The sequence below is a fragment of the Triticum dicoccoides genome, chromosome 2A (genome assembly GCF_002162155.2).
Source record: "Triticum dicoccoides isolate Atlit2015 ecotype Zavitan chromosome 2A, WEW_v2.0, whole genome shotgun sequence".
In the NCBI taxonomy this organism is placed as follows: domain Eukaryota; kingdom Viridiplantae; phylum Streptophyta; class Magnoliopsida; order Poales; family Poaceae; genus Triticum; species Triticum dicoccoides.
The window spans coordinates 155129220-155139754 of record NC_041382.1 but is presented as its reverse complement, the minus strand read 5'-3'; positions in this window follow the sequence as shown (position 1 = coordinate 155139754).

The window sequence follows — 10535 nt, the reverse complement described above, 5'->3', positions numbered from 1 at the left end:
GCCTCTCTCAGTGGAAACTCAAGCTCCTCTGGGCTTTCTCAACTCAACAACAGGCAGGCAGCACTGGCCTTTCTGCAACAGATGGATGACCATGGAGCTGATGACACCTGCTACTCCCTTCTTAGGGAAATGGAGCTCACTGACTCAGACATGTCTGATACTGAAGTATACCTGGAGATAGCAGAGCAAATTACTCAAGCTGATGTGACTGTGTCCACTGGCCCACCAATGGAAAAATCAGGGAAAAGCACTTGGGGGCCTATCGTCCTAGAAAGGAGGAGCACCAGGGTTGATCTGGGAGGAAGGACTATGTTGGAAATAGCCATGGATAACAAAGCTGTGCAGAACCTTGGAAAAGATAAAACTTCAGTCAAAGGTACCATTCTTAAAAATTCTTTTGAACATTTCAATGATCCAAAGTTTTTAAGTATTGCTGACCAAATAGGAGTAGAAATTGATTGTTCTCTAGCTAAAGTAGGGGAAGATTTACCCATTCTTAGGAGTACTACTGACAGCTATAGCTGTCCCCCTAGTCTTGTTAATGTAGATGTAGATGATGTTTATCATTCTGCCTCTGCTGCAAAGCACCCTAGTGATAATGTAGTGAATAGTACTGTATATGACCCTCTTGCTCTAGTTGGTACTAATGACAACCCCAGCTGTCACCCTAGTCCTGATACTTTTCCCCAAGTAGAAGAATGCCTAGTTACCTCTACCATCCACAGGGAGTCCCCATGCTATGGTGGAGCTGCAGAACCTAGTGCATCTCTGGAGAGCATAGAGTATTTGCTCCCAAACAATTTGCTTTCAGAGGATGCTGGTAACTGTAGTCCTCCCTGCACCCCCGGGGCTAAAAGGGATTGATAGTGATTACTTAGATCACAGCGCGTTGTGGACACACATAGCCAAATATGGACGGGGCAAGCAACCCAGGACAAAAAGATCTAAATGAAATGCCTATTTTGGAATATCAGGGGTATCACCACGTTTGGTAAAAAACCCCATATTATTGATACTTTAAATAAAACCAAAGCAGACATCATTGCCTTCCAGGAAACCAAGAAAGAGGAGCTCTCTGCTGCCTTTTTGAAATCCATTAGTGGCAATAGATGCTTTGAATGGCATCACCTCCCTGCCTTGGGTACTGCAGGAGGGATTTTGATGGGAGTAGACTTAGATATCTTTGACATTTTGGAGTGGGATGCCAAGAAGTTCTCAGTGTCCTGTACCCTTACTTTAAAATCTACTCAGAAGAAGATTAGGGTGGTAGCTGTATATGGGTCCCCTTATGAGGAAGGCAAGGAGGAGTTTATTTCTGAACTTCACTCTCTCCTGCTAGATATTGACACTCCAACTCTGATTGGTGGAGATTTCAATTTTACTAGGTATCATAGTGACAAGAACAATGGTAAAGTAGACCAGAAATGGTGTGATAAATTCAATGCTTGGATAGAAATCTGGAGCCTGCTAGAAATTAAAATGTCTGGCAGGCAATTTACCTGGGCCAACAACCAGGATAACCTTGTCATGTCCATCATAGATAGAATTTTTTGTACCACTGAGCTAGATGAGATTTTTCCCCTCAACTCATCTCAGGCCCTCCCTAGGGTTTGCAGTGACCACACCCCTTTGCTTTGGGACTCAGGGGTTGGCACTGTACCCAAGGCCTCTAGCTTCAAATTTGAGAAGTGGTGGCTCCTCATTGACAATTTTAAGGAGCTGGCTGCTAAATGCTAGAATGCTCCTGTCAAAAGCACCTCCCCTCTGGACATTTGGCAGGAGAAGACTAGAAGGTTTAGGAAATTTGCTAAAGGTTGGAGTAAGAATATAGGAGCTGAAATTAGGAAAATTAAATGTACTCTCATTATGGAATTTGATGCTCTTGACATTGAGGCTGAGACTAGTACCCTCTCTGATGTTGATACTACTAGAATGCATGATATCCATAAGGAGCTCCAAAAAATTTGGCTAGTTGAGGAAACAAAAGCCAGACAAAGAGCTAGGGATAGAGATATCTTAGAAGGTGATAGAAACACCAGGTATTTCCAGGCTGTTGCTAACCAGAGGAGGAGGAAGACCTTCATTCACTCCTTAGAGGGTCCCACAGGTGTGGTGACTGACACTAAGGATATATTAGATGTGGCTACTAATTTTTATAAGGATCTCTTTAGAAAATAGAATAAAAGAAATTTCACTTTGAAGGAAGACTTCTTCAATGAGACTGATAAGGTTTCTGATGAGGATAATGACATGCTCCAATCCTCTTTCTTGGAGGAGGAGGTGAAGGAAGCAGTCTTTGGTTCCTACTCTGATGGGGCACTAGGACCTGATGGCTTGTCCTTTATGTTCTATCAAGAGTTTTGGGAAGTCATCAAAAAAGACCTTATGGCCCTTTTTGATGATTTCCATGCTGGCAAATTAGATATCTATAGGTTAAACTTTGCCATTCTTTCTCTCATTCCTAAAGAGAAAGATGCTACCTCCATGAAAAAATTTAGGCCTATCAGCCTGCTTAACTGCAGTTTCAAGATCTTCACCAAAGTGCTCACTAACAGGCTTGCTAAACTCATGCACTTTCTTACTTCTAGCAATCAAACTGCCTTTATAAAAGGCAGGTACATCCTAGAAACTGTAGTGACTGCTCATGAGATTTTGCACTCTGTGCATAGCTCTAAAACTCCTGCAGTTGTGCTTAAACTAGACTATGAGAAGGCTTTTGACAAATTAGATTTAGAATTCCTGCTTGAAGTCCTCTCCAGGAGAAATTTCTGTCCCAAATGGATCCATTGGATCAAACAGATTACTCATGGGGGCTCTGTAGGAGTCAAAATTAATGGAGTAGAAGGCAACTTCTTTGTCGCTGGCAAAGGACTTAGGCAAGGGGACCCTGTCTCCCCATTACTTTTCAATCTTGTAGTAGATGTCCTTACCAGAATGCTGTATAAAGCTGCTCAGAGGGACCTGATTAGTGGCCTCTGCCCTGAATTTCTCCCTGGTGGGGTCATCTGCCTCCAATATGCAGATGACACCATCCTCTTCTTGGAGGACAATCTAGATAAGGCCAGTAACATGAAAACTATCCTTCAATGCTTTGAACAAGTGTCAGGCATGAGGATCAATTATAGTAAAAGTGAGCTCATTACCTTAGGAATGGATGCAGATAGATCTGCTGATTTTGCTGACACTTTTAGCTGTGTTATAGGGAAGCTCCCTATAAAATACTTAGGAGTCCCTCTCCACTATGATAAGCTGAGGGGAGAGGACATCCAACCTATTATAGATAAGATCCTTAAGAGGATGGCTGGCTGGAGAGGGAAACTCCTATCTTATGCTGCTAGGCTTACTCTTATTAAAGCCTGCCTCTCTAGTATACCTGTTTACCTTCTCTCCTTCTTCAAATTCCCTAAATGGGCGCTTGACTTGATTAACACTCAGTTAGCTCATTGACTTTGGAATGATTTCGAGGGGAATAGGAAACTGCACCTGGCCAACTGGCACCTAGTGTGTATGAAAAAAGAGCATGGGGGTTTAGGGGTGCCCAACCTCAGGGATGTAAACCTGTGTCTCTTGGGGAATTGGGTCAAAAGGTATATTATGGATGAAGGCAAGATCTGGAGGAACATAGTTGACAAGAAGTATATCAAGAACTCCCCAAACATCTTTGCTAGTAAAACTCCTAACCCTTCAAAGTTCTGGCAAGGAGTGCTCTGGGCTTGTAAAGCCCTGAAATTTGGATATAGATGGCAGGTAGGTGATGGGAAGAAAATCAATTTCTGGGAAGATACATGGTTTGGTACCTCCCCCCTTCCTGTCCAATTCTGGCCTCTTTACACTATCTGTGATCAGCATTGTGTTACCCTCTCTGATGTATGGGATGGTAACACCATTAAACTGACCTTTAGGAGGACTTTTACTGATAAAATGCTAGATTCCTGGATGTGCATTGAGCAGATCCTTCGTAGTGTCTCTTATAATGGGGATGATGATGCGCTCATTTGGCAATATGACTCTAAGGGAATATATACTACTACCTCCTTGTACAACATCATCAACTTCAGGGGGGTTCAACCCATTTATATTCCTTCTGTCTGGTCCATTGTCTCCCCACCCAGAGTGCAAATTTTTCTCTGGCTCCTGGCCCATAACAAATTAATGACTAGAGATAATTTGGATAAGAGAAACATGAGGAAAATTTTGATCTGTGAATTTTGCACTGAGAATGAGAGCATTGACCACCTCTTCTTTGGGTGGGCTGTAGCTCAAAGCATCTGGAAGGATGTGTCTGCTTTCTTTAACATTCCTGTAGGGCAGGACTACCTTTCTGTAGCTAGATTTTGGCCTGCTAGCAAAAAACAATGTGCTTTGAATTCCATCTGTGCTTGTATATTGTGGGGCATCTGGAAAACTAGAAATGCACATGTGTTTAAAAATGCTATCTGGTCTAATATTAAATAGGTTTGGAGACGTATCCTCTTGATGATCAAGAAATGGATGATCCTGTTCAAAAAGGATTACCTCCCCCAGATCGAGGCATTTGTCCAGTGGGTCTCAGAGAAGCTCAAGAACCCCTTCCAGCTTTCGATGGGGTGACACGCCTGGACCTTGCTGGGGTGCTTTACATGCTCTCCCTGGGTGAAGCTGATGCATCGAGGAGCCCTCCACCTGCTGGGAACAAGAAGCTGTCTGTGCTCAGCCCGACAACCCCGCTGGAGCTGCTGCTGCTGCCGCCATCCCCTGAACCTTCCCCTTTGAAGAAGGCCAGGTTCAAGATAGCAGATTCGGAGAAGTTGATCTCTGCCGCCTAAGTCTCCTGTCATACGGAGTTCTGATAAAAAATAGGGGACAATGCTCTGTAATAGGGATAACTTTCATTTTCCCCTTTGCTCATGCTTTTAGAGCAATTTTGGGATGTTTTTCCGCTGCTGTGTAGTAGCATGTTGGACCTTTATGTTTTCTCTCTCTTGTGAACCTTATGGTTTCATATATATATGGAACCGGGAGGGCTTTGCCTCCTCCTGTTGCTCTAAAAAATTTCCAGTCAAAGATCAGTTCATGCTTGTTTGGGGTTACGACAAGGAGATCCACTATCCCGATACTTTTTTAATATTGTGGTTGATATGCGTGCAAACCTTATCGACTGTGCAAAAGGCACATGTCCGTTTAGTGGGGTGGTGTCGCGTCTGGTGGATGGCAGGCTTTTCATCCCACTATATGTTGATGATATGATTTACTTCGGAAAGGCAAAAAAAAATTTAGGCATGTGTTGTGTGCTTTCGAGCAGTTTTCTGGTTTGAAGATTAATTTTCCATAAAAGTGAATTGTTCTATTTTGAATTGTGGATTTTTCTCTCTAAGAATCGTGTATTGTTTGGCTTTGGAAGAGACAACCCATTATACCCATTGTTTGGTCGTGTGCAGGGTCAGTTCTCGACCATGTATTTTGGATTTCTGATACATTATTGTAGACTCTCAAATGCCGATTGGAACCATGTGGAGAAGCATATGGAAAAGGGCCTGAATAGTTGAAATGGAAAGCCCTGGTCCTCTCATCCTCTGGGATGGCTTGTCCTCTTCAACTATGTACCGTGTAACATGGTCCTTTACAGGCTCTGGTCATTTCAAATTTCAAATGGAGTTCTACCTAAATAGGGTTGTTTTAGGTCCCTTTTTGACAAAGCGGTAGAAAAAAATACTTACTTGCAGAATAGGAGGTGTTATCGGCCATCTGATAGAATAGGACGGTCTTCTGATCCAACACACAGAGGTTAAGAACATTACTCTTCTCAGTAAATAGCTCTTCAAGATTCTTAATGAGGATGTGGTATGACAAGACCTTTTACGACATAAATAATTGGGTTGAAAGCCATCTCTTAGGTTCAAGGGAAACCTAGAGTTTCTTACTTTTTGGATGGTCGGATGAAGAGCAGAACTTCTTTTTTGCTTCAATAATATTAAAGAAAATTCTGTAATTCGATTCTAGGAGGGTAGGTGGTTAGGAAATGCACCTCTTCATGAGAGTACCCGACCTTATATCATATAGTGTGTAACCAACATGATACTTTAGCACAAATGTTGGGCACCTCTCCTCCCCGTGTGTCTTTCAGGCATGATCTAGTTGGGCTAGACTTGGGACATAGAACACCTTCCTAGTGTGGTTGGAAAATGCCCAATTATCACAAGGGAACGATGTATTCTTTTGGCATCTCCACCAACAAGGATGCCTCTCGATTGACTGTATGTATCGAGCTTTAGTCCAGTATGATACACCATTCAACACTAAGAACACTTGTCAAAATGATCATTCCTTTGGAAATAAGATTTTCCTTTGGTACCTCCGCAAAGGGATCCCAACTAAAGATAATTTTGCAAAACATAATCGGTCGAGAAGCACACAATGTTGTTTCTCACAAATATGGAACAATCAAACAACTGTTCTTCCAGTACAAGTTCACTCGCGCCACATGGTCAATCATCCAGGTGGCATCTAACATGTAACCACTCATATTCCACATATCTTTGCCACTTGGCTACATGGCTCTAGTCGACATCTCATGCATCTCAGATCCATCACCAAGGCACTAACACTTGACCTTGCTTATGCTGGAGTATGTGCATACGAAGGAGGCATTCTATGAAGTTTTCTCCTGACTTGATTGGTGTTTTTTTTGTCCAGATTACCCTTCCACCCCTAGGCAACTAACCATTATATTTCACTAGTTTTAATGATTGTGTGTTCTTTCAATGGTGTGCATCTCAGATATGTGTTGACGCTCGAAAATGGCATGACCACAAAGAGTGACTTGAAGCTATAGCAAGATGAAGTCAAAATTATGGTTGTAGTCACCATTAGATGACCCTTTTCGAGAAGATCAAAATTGATATATAGATGGCCCAAAATGGAGCTCAGATGCAAAAAAGTATGACAATTTCAATAGATGCCCATGTTGACATGAGATTATGATATGTCATGAAGCATGATTATGATAGTCTCGGATGGAAAAAGTTCCAACATAAAAGTTCTTTGTCTCGTCGAAACAGATGATTTTTGATATAAAAATAGTCTTAATCCAAGGCCGTATGCAAAAATTATAGCCAAAACTGTGGGCTGTTGTAGTAGCTGGCCGGATAATCCGATTGGAGGCCGGACGAACGACCTGAAATGATCCGAGTGGAGCCTGGGCGATCCGGACAAGACACTGGACATTCGAACAACTTTTTCTGTTGTAGAAGATGTTAGGAAATAGCCTGAAACCCCCTGGAGATGGCCTCACATTCAAAAGTGTTCAACATCAAAGTTGTTTGTCTCGTTGAAGCGACCGATTTTGATATAAAAATTGTCTTAATCCAAGCTAGTATGCAAAAGTTACAGCCCAATCAATGTGTTGCCGTCAGAAATCTGGGGTTGCTCGGATCATCTGGGCTTCCAGCCGGATATCCGGCCTGGGTCGTGAAAAGTCCGAGCTAGGTTAAATTTTGAAGATTTGGACGGCCAGACAAGTCCTTTTATTGTACAGAAAGTCCATCCACCTCTTATACAGAAAGTCCCTTGTTCTTCTTCTTCTTCATCATCATTCTTCGCTCGTCCTTCTTGTTGTAGGACGGCGAACCTGGAGGCCCTAGGGGCGATCAGGCCGACCTAGGGCAGCCCATAGCCTCCGCACACCCTGACGGCGTCCCTCCCGGGCATGTGGAGTTTCAGGTCTACAAAAAGCGCTTGTTGGATTGCCTGCATATCGCGCTTCCGGCCGGGTCTCCTTCGACGTGAACTGCGGTGTATCATCCCCAGCATGGAGGGCACACATGATGTGTTTGTGTGTGAACACATTTTTTGGCGACTCCGCTGGGGACGAAGCTTCGAATGGTATCCCGCCCGTTCTTGCTACGAAGAGATCATCACTAAGTTGCTGTAATCTACTAAGGTAATATGAATACTCAGTTCACCTATGTAGATGTAAATAATTCATTTGTTGTTGCTAAATCATATAATGAGCATAATCTATCATCTAGTCCTAGTTTTATCAATCATGCATCTAAATATGTGCAAGAGCCAATGCAAAAATAATCTTCATGCTTCAACTTCTTATGATATTTGGAAAGATTTGGAAAATACTTAGTTGACATTGTAAGCTGGGAGATTTGGAAAGAGCGAAATGCATGCATGTTCAGGACCAAGGCGGCACCTATGGTAGTGATAGTGCGAACTATTAAGGAGGAGGCATCTATCTAGGCTCTGGCGGGCGCCAAACATTTGTGTAATTTGATGCTGCGAGAGTAGGCCTTTTCCCTTTTTCTGCTTTGGCGGGGCTGTGATGTACTTAACCATACTCTTCTCCTTATTGAATGAAAATGGCAAATCTTTTGTCTCATTTAAAAAAAATTCTTATGATATTAGCAACATGCAACATATGTATCCCAACTCTCATGCCTCGGCAACCCCATAAACCCCTATGCCGATAAACAACATGATGGGTTCGGTCAATCAAGTTGAAACACTTCATGTAAGAAGTTCCAATAGCATGTGACAAAGTGTTTCACCTTTTTATTCATCGGCAACTAATTTGCAATATACTAGTTCAACCATGCCGATGGATGGAAGAATTGGCCATGCTACTACTAGCTTGGGCTAGTTACCCTCAACCATCATATTCTACACATCAAGTTAGTAATTTCTCGGCACCATATACAACTGTTGATGCTCATAATTCGTCTTTGCACATTCATGGTCATAGCCGTATAAGTGAAAATTTTGTAGGAGTGCACATGCCATCATCTAATACTGTAGCATATAATGCATCCTCTACACAATTGCACAATTTCGGCGACACCTTATTGCCGAAAGTATCTAAAAGTATTGTGGAGCCATCCCTTACAAAACAGGAAGTGGTTACATTAAAAAGAGATATAGCCTGAAATAACAAGATTAGTGCTCTTTGATTTGAAGAGCATGATAAGGGGCTAATTCCTGATTATAATGCAATAAAAGCTAGAGTTTTTCAAGAAGATGAATCTTCGCCAATTGATAATTGGCGAGCAAAAATATGGTTTTACAACAATGCATGTGCCTTCACCTAGTACTACATCATATTATACACCCCCTGCACAATTGCAAGTTTCGGCAACACCCGTGTGTCATAGCCGAAAGAATCTAAAAGCATTGGGGGGAAATCATATCCGGAGTGGGCTAAAATTGAGGAAAAACTTAAAACCTATTTTGCAGATCGTTGCTAGGAACAAATAGAAAAACAATTGGCATAAATAAAAGAAGCATTGCCAATTGGTAGAATCAATGAAAAGAAGGAGATTTGGAATGTGAAAGTGTTTCGGGTGAAAAAGCCGAATCAAGTAGTATATATTCCGAACCCATCAAATCCAAAGAAGCAAGAATTATTGAGAAAGGGCATGACAAGCATAGTATAATAACCGTGCTTGATTTTTTTGAAGTTAATGGAACCTACTTCCTGCTCTATGAGTTACGTGTCATAGAATTTGACGAGCATCAATAGAAACAACATATAGCTAAACCAAGTTCGGTTGACAAAGACCACCAAATTGACGAGGCTCTGAATCTAGAAAATGAAGATGACAATGCGTTGGGGAGGCATCTGAAGGCGGAGCAAGATGTTGTTCAAGACACACCGTTGATATGTCCATTTTGCATCATGTTTTCCTACTGTCATTTATGATGTTTTATCCATAATAATGCTTTTTGGAGTAATTATAATTCCTTTTCTCTCATAATATGCAAGGTATACACAAAGAGGGGGAATTCCGGCGGCTGGAAATCTGGACCTGGAAAAACTACGTCAGGCCACCTATTCTGCACAACTCCAAACAAGCTGAAACTTCACGGAGGTTTTTTTATCAAATATATGATGAATATGGTAGCAAATAAATACCATAGGGGTCCCACCAGGTGGGCACAACCCATCTCGGCGCGCAAGGGAGCCCAGGCGTGCCCTGGTGGGTTGTGCTCACCCAGGCCCACCTCCGGTGCCCATCTTCTAGTATATAAGTCATTTTGACCTAGAAAAAAAATAAGGAGAGGACTTTCGGGATGGAGCGTCACCGTCTCAAGGCGGAACTTGGGCAGGAGCACTTTTGCCCTTCGGCGGAGCGATTCCGCTGGGTGAACTTCCCTCCCGGAGGGGGAAATCATCGTCATCATCATCACCAACAACTCTCCCATCCTGGGGAGGGAAATCTCCATCAACATCTTCAACACCAACATCTCATCTCAAACCCTATTTCATCTCTTGTGTTCAATATTTGTACCGGAACTATAGATTGGTGCTTGTGGGTGACTAGTAGTGTTGATTACATCTTGTAGTTGATTACTATATGGTTTATTTGGTGGAAGATTATATGTTCAGATCCAATATGCTATTTAATACCCCTCTGATCTTGAGCATGTTTATCATTTGTCAGTAGTTACTTTTGTTCTTGAGGTCACGGGAGAAATCATGTTGCAAGTAATCATGTGAAATTGATATGTGTTCGATATTTCGATAATATGCATGTTGTGATTCCCTTAGTGCT